The sequence below is a fragment of the Pan troglodytes genome, chromosome 23, assembly GCF_028858775.2.
Source record: "Pan troglodytes isolate AG18354 chromosome 23, NHGRI_mPanTro3-v2.0_pri, whole genome shotgun sequence".
Taxonomy (NCBI): Eukaryota; Metazoa; Chordata; class Mammalia; order Primates; family Hominidae; genus Pan; species Pan troglodytes.
In genome coordinates this window covers 22,876,194-22,882,952 of record NC_086016.1, presented here as the reverse complement: position 1 = coordinate 22,882,952, position 6,759 = coordinate 22,876,194, and the positions used below count along the sequence as shown (strand labels likewise).

The 6,759-nt window shown below is 47.4% G+C and overlaps 1 protein-coding gene across 9 annotated transcripts in view; it reads left to right on the top strand.

The window, feature by feature from the left end:
- Positions 1 to 6,759, top strand: part of PI4KA (phosphatidylinositol 4-kinase alpha) — a 151,007-nt gene that overhangs the window by 86,158 nt on the left and 58,090 nt on the right. The gene's annotated exons all lie outside the window — the stretch shown is intronic.

Genomic DNA, 6,759 nt, shown 5'->3' with positions numbered 1-6,759 from the left:
GTGCAAGGGGCCCATGGGGGTGTCTGTGCATTGCTCCGTTTGAGAAATTCCAGAGTGTAAAGGTCCATTGTGTTCAGGACACAGACTGGTGGTTGTGTTTGAGTCTGATTTTGCACTCTAGCTTTTGTCAGAGCTGTCTTCTCAGAGCCTTCATCTGTCACATACAATACTGAGTCTTCAGCGTGGCACCACAGGCAGAGGCTGCTGTCTGTGCCCACACTCCTCGTGGGCCCACCTCCCTCATTCTCTGTCTTGTTCTCACACATGCCAAGCCCGGCCCCAGCACAGCCCTGGCACTTGCTATTCTTTCTGCCCAGGGCACCATCCCTGCAGACCAGCAGGTGGCCGCTGCTCTCATTGTTCGCTCTTGGTTTCACCAAGGCGTCACCAGCCACCCTGGCTGAAATTGCCCCTTGGCCTCCAGCTCTCAGTATTCTGCTCTCTGAAATGAGGGTGACAGTTACACCTACTGCATGAGGTTGTTGTGAAAATTAAATGAGATACATTAATTTATCTCATTAATTAAATGAGGAAATTAAATGAGATAATGAATGTGTGGAAAGCACATAGAGTGGTGCCTGGCATTCAGAAAATGTTAGTCCTCATCATTTCATGGTATTACATATTTATTCACAGAAATGGTCTGGGAGGGGACACAGCATTCATTTTTCATTCTATGTACTTCTTTGTTTGACCTTTTTCTATGTGTATGTATTACTTTTGTTATTTTTAAAGCCAGTACCGGCCAGGTGTGGTGGCTCACACCTGTAATCCCAGCACTTTGAGAGGCCAAGGCGGGTGGATCACTTGAGGTCAGGAGTTCAAGACCAGCCTGACCAACATGGTAAAACCCCGTCCCTACTAAAAATACAAAAATTAGCTGGGTGTGGTGGCACACATCTGTAGTCCCAGCTACTCGGGAGGCTGAGGCAGGACAATCGCTTGAACCTGGGAGGTGAAGGTTGCAGTGAGCCGAGTTCATGTCACTGTACTCCAGCCTGGGTGACAGAGTGAGACTCTGTCTAAATAAATAAATAAATAAATAAAGCCAATATATTTCCTATCTATCTAGATTTCTGATCATGTAACCCACTATTGGAAAAATTTGATTTCAGTCCCTCTTGACATTGACATTTTTCAGTCATTTTCCCATTTAGTGGTAACAGCTTGTGTATGGCTTTTTTTTTTTTTTTTTTTTTTTTTGAGACGGAGTCTCGCTCTGTCGCCCAGGCTGGAGTGCAGTGGCGCAATCTCAGCTCACTGCAAGCTCCGCCTCCCGGGTTCACGCCATTCTCCTGCCTCAGCCTCCCTAGTAGCTGGGACTACAGGTGCCCACCACCACGTCTGGCTAATGTTTTGTATTTTTAGTAGAGACGGGTTTCACCATGCTGGCCAGGCTGGTCTTGAACTCCTAACCTCATGATCCGCCCGCATCGGCCTCCCAAAGTGCTGGGATTACAGGCGTGAGCCACCACAGCTTGTGTATGGCTTTAGCCCCCACTGTAGAGCAGTACCTCCTGTCACACATACTCCATTGTTCTTTTGCAGTTTCAAGGTTTGTCTTATGGCTAGATATTTTTTCCAACTTGGAAAAAAATTTTTTTAGTTAGAAAAAAGCGGGGTCTCACTATGTTGGCCAAGTTGGTCTTGAGCGTCTGGCTTCAAGCAGTCTTCCCACCTTGACCTCCCAAAGAGCTGGGAAGACAGGCGTGAACTACCTCATCCAGACTTTTCCATCTTTTAACATGAAATTCTAAAAATATACAGAGGGGTCAGGCACGGTGGCTCATGCCTATCATCCCAGCACTTTGGGAGGCTGAGGCAGGAGGATCACTAAAGTTTGGAAAACTTTTTCTTTTGAAATAACTTCAAACTTTCAAAAAAGTTGAAAGAATAGTGTAGTAGAACAACTCCTGTATACCCGTACCCAGATTTACCAGGTTTAAAATTTTGGAACCTTTGCCCTGTCGTGTGTGTGTGTGTGTGTGTGTGTGTGTGTGTGTGTGACCAGCTTGGGCAACATAGCAAAACCGATCTCTCTCTCTCTCTCTTTTTTTTTTTTTGAGACGGAGTTTTTGCTCTGTTGCCCAGGCTGGAGTGCAGTGGCTCAATCTTAGCTTGCTGCAACCTCTGCCTCCTGGGTTCAAGCGATTCTCCTGCCTCAGCCTCCCAAGTAGCTGGGATTACAGGCGCCTGCCATCATGCCTGGCTAATTTTTGTGTTTTTAGTAGAGACAGGGTTTTACCATGTTGCCCAGGCTGGTCTTGAACTCCTGACCTCAGATGATCTGCCCGCCTCAGCCTCCCAAAGTGCTAGGATTACAGGCATGAGCCACTGCACCCGGCTAGCAAAACCCATCTCTACCAAAAAAAACAAAAAAACAAAAAAACAAAAAAACAAAAAAAAAACTGGGCCATGATGCTGCACACCTGTAGTCCCAGCTGCTCAGGAGGCTGAGGCAGAAGGATCACTTGAGCATGTACAGTGAGCTATGATTGTACCCCCTACTCCAGTGTGGTCGACAGAGTGAGACCCTGTCTCTAAAAAAAATATGTATACATACACAGAGAAATTGGAATAATTGAATACTAAGTATCCATACACCCACAACCTAGGTAGAATAGTTAATATTTTTCCATATCCACTTAAAGACATCACTCACTTCTGCCCTGGGCACTAGCACCAGTGTTTCTTCCATGGACGGGTCTCTGCCCTGTGGTGTGCTACCATCACTCCTGGGAAGATCACAAGCCTCACATATATCACATGTCTAGTCCAAGTCAGATTACTCTATGACTTCAAACATGTATTTTATGGGTTTTTAATTTTTATCTGGTCAGGGTTTCATGTGTTTCATTTGACTGTTATATCTCTTTAGAATCCTTTATCTATTTCAGTCTTCCCACTTCCCCCCTGACCTTGATTTTTTTTTTTTTTTTGAAATGGAGTCTCGCTCTGTCGCCCAGGCTGCAGTGCAGTGGCGCAGTCTTGACTCACTGCAACCTCGGCCTCCCGGTTTCAAGCGATTCTCCTGCTTCAGCCTCCCGAGTACCTGGGACTACAGGTGCGTGCCACCACGCCTGGCTAATTTTTTGTATTTTTAGTAGAGATGGGGGTTTACCGTGTTAGCCAGGCTGATCTCGATCTCCTGACCTCCTGATCTGCCTGTCTTGGCCTCCCAAAGTGCTGGGATTACAGGCGTGAGCCACCACACCTGGCCTGACCTTGATACTTCTTAGGAGTGAGCAGATCTCCTTTCTGGAGACTAGAGCAGTCTCAGCCAAGACAGTGGCCAGCAGGCTCGGAGAAGTCAGAGAGCAGGGAGAACCCACAGAGCCACTTTCAAGCCGACGTCCTCAAGAGGGAGCCAAGAAGTTCACAGGGTCAGGAGTAGGATCCCAAATCAAAGATAGAGTCCACTTACTTCCTCTTTTCTGTGTCAAAACCACTTTGAACTTCCCAGCCACGTGGAGCTACTGTTCTCATTGAGAGGGAAGCATTCTAGAAGCGCAACCCTTTCCATAACCACCAAAGTCTAGTTCTCTTTAGAAGGTACCAGAACCTCTTAGCCACATAGGCCTTGAATTCTGTAGTCTGGAAACCCCTTCATATCTCCACCATCACTTGGGACCTTATCCTGGGAGGCCGATCACTTCAGAGACAGTCAGTCCCACAGTTGCGTGTTCTTACTGTCACTGTCCTTGGCCACTAGCTGAACTGGAAGCCCCTTGTCAACTGTCCTTTTGTGGCCACATCCTGTGTGGCTCTAGATTTCCTGCCCTGTGTCGCTTCCGTCTGCTGCTGCCCTCCACACAGCCCTCTCCAAAGTGCCCCACCTCCTCAGCACCTACCCAGAGCCCGCCCTGCACCCCCAGGTCTTGGCCCACTCTTCCCAAGGACACAGTGCCCTGGTGGCTCTCAAGCAGAGGTGTGGAGCCTTCTTCCACACAGGTTGCCAAGCCCTGGACCGGCACCTGCACCCTCCCTTTGATTGTAAAAGGAACATGTTGATGGAAGAGCTCCAGGAAATATAGACATTAAAGAAGAAGAGTGAGATCCCTAGCAACCCAGAAATAATATGTGGCTGCTTTTTCCCATCTTTGTTCTATATGTATATATTTAGATTTTTTAAAATCTATAACATATTATTTATACGTTTTGGATTTTTTTCACTTGACATATTGTGAGTTCTACATGTGTCACCAAATAGTCTTAGAAAATATGATTCTTGGCTGAGTGTGGTGGCTCACGCCTGTAATTCCAACACTTGGGGAGGCCAACACGGGAGGATCTCTTGAACCTAGGAGTTTAATACCACCCTGGGCAACATAGTGAGAGCCTTTCTCTACAAAAAAATGTAAAAAGTCAGTAAGATGTCTGTTTGTATGAAAAAAAGAAAAACAATAATAATAATAATTATTATTATTATTAAGCCGGGCATTGGCCACCACCCCATCTGGGAAGTGAGTAAGTAGCACCTCTGTCTGGCCGCCGCACCGTCTGGGAATTGAGGAACGCCTTTGCCTAGCTGCCGTGCAGCCCTGCAAGTGTGAAGTGGCAGCCTTGCGTGTGATCTTTCTCCCCTCCCCAAGTTTGCATTTTTGACATTAAAGTTTACTTTTAAATTAAAAATTTTGAATTGGGAAAAAAAAAAATAATAATAATAATTAGGCCAGGTGTGGTGGCTCACACCTGTAATCCCAGGACTTTAGGAGGCTGAGGCAGGCAGATCACTTGAGGTCAGGAGTTTGAGACCAGCCTGGCCAACATGGTGAAACCGCATCTCTACTAAAAATACAAAAATTAGCTGAGCATAGTGGTGCATGCCCGTAGTCCCAGCTACTCAGGAGGCTGAGGCAGGAGAATTGCTTTAACCTGGGAGGCAAAGGTTGCAGTGAGCTGAGGTTGTGCCTCGGCACTCCAGCCTGGGCGACAGAGCAAGACTCCATCTCAAAAAGTATAAATAAAATAATAATTAGCTGGACATGGTGGAGCACACCTGTCCTCCCTGCTACTGGGAAGGCTGAGGTGGGAGGATCACTTGAGCCTGGGAGATCGAGGTCAGTGCTGCAGTGATGATTGTGCCACTGCACTCCAGCCTGGGTAACAGAGTGAGACCCTATCTCAAAAATAATTAATTTATTATACTTTTTTTTTTTTTTGAGACAGAGTCTTGCTCTGTCGCCCAGGCTAGAGTGCAGTAGCGCCATCTTGGCTCACTGCAAGCTCCACCTCCCAGGTTCACGCCATTCTCCTGCCTCAGCCTCCTGAGTAGCTGGGACTATAGGCGCCCGCCACCACGCCCGGCTAATGTTTTTGTATTTTTTAGTAGAGACAGGGTTTCACCCTGTTAGCCAGAATGGTCTTGATCTCCTGACCTCGTGATCCACCTGCCTCAGCCTCCCAAAGTGCTGGGATTACAGGCAAGAGCCACTGTGCCCGGCCAATTTATTATACTTTTAATATACCATTACTTATTTAAATGTCCCTTTCAGGTAGACATCTAGTGTGTTTCTATTTATTTTGCTGTTACAACATTTTTGTGCCTAAATCAGCTTTTTAAAATTTTTTGGATAGATTTCTCAGGGATGGGATTTTGGGTGAAATATGTGGGGATATTTAGAATTTCTGATGCATATTACCAAATTGCTTTCAAAGAAGTGTTGTGACAGTTTACAGTCCTGCCTGCTGTGCATGATGTGTCACAGCCCATCCCATTGTTCCCTCCTTGCCTCAAGAGATGGTGTCTTCATCTCTTCCACCTCTCTCCCTGGCCCAGTGCCTGGCCCATACCAGGTGCTCATAAGTGTTTGGGGGTAGCGAAGCCCCCGCTTACCACAGGCTCAACATCACTGATGGGAGCTCAACATCCACTGGGGGGTCTGTAAGGATCAGCCTGTCCAGCTGGGCATCGTGCACAAGTTAAACCTTTTGGTTTTTTGAGATGGAGTTTCGCCCTTGTTGCCCAGGCTGGAGTGCAATGGTGCGATCTTGGCTCACTGCAACCTCTGTCTCCTGGGTTCAAGCAGTTCTCCTGCCTCAATCTCCCGAGTAGCTAGGATTACAGGTGCCTGCCACCACGCCCAGCTAATTTTTTGTATTTTTAGTAGAGATGGGGTTTCACCATGTTGGCCAGGCTGGTCTTGAACTCCTGACCTCAGGTGATCTGCCCACCTCGGCCTCCCAAAGTGTTGGGATTACAGGCGTGAGCCACCGTGCCTGGCCAAGTTTAGCCGTTTATACCACTAATGAGTCTCTCCCTGCTTCCCCCCAGCATCTGGAGCAGGAACACAAGGACAATAGCCCCTCACCTGCACCCAAGCAACTCTGCTTTACCTGTTACATATATGGGGATTCTGCTGAAGATTACTGTTTGGAAAATTTGTGCTGCCTGGCCCATGAGAGTTCTTGTGCTCTCCCTGCCTCCCCAGTGGCATCCCTTCCTCAAGCTCTGGCTCGCATCCATTGTTTGCCTTTCCTGAGCATTTGTTACCCTCCACAGTGCCAGGCTTAGGACCTAATGCTCTTGTGGCTGGACAGGCTGCCTTCTCTTCTTTCCTGGCTAAGTTTTCCTCAAATGTTAACTCTGAGACCCATGACACTTTCTCTGGGAACTCCACCCCACTGTAACTGTTGCTCACCTGCCTCCAAACTAGACAGGAAGTCCTTCAAGTGCAGGAACAGGGCTTTTTCCTCCCTGGCACAGCACCTGGTGCACACTAGGGACTCAGTAAATGAATGGATGGACAATGCTTATTG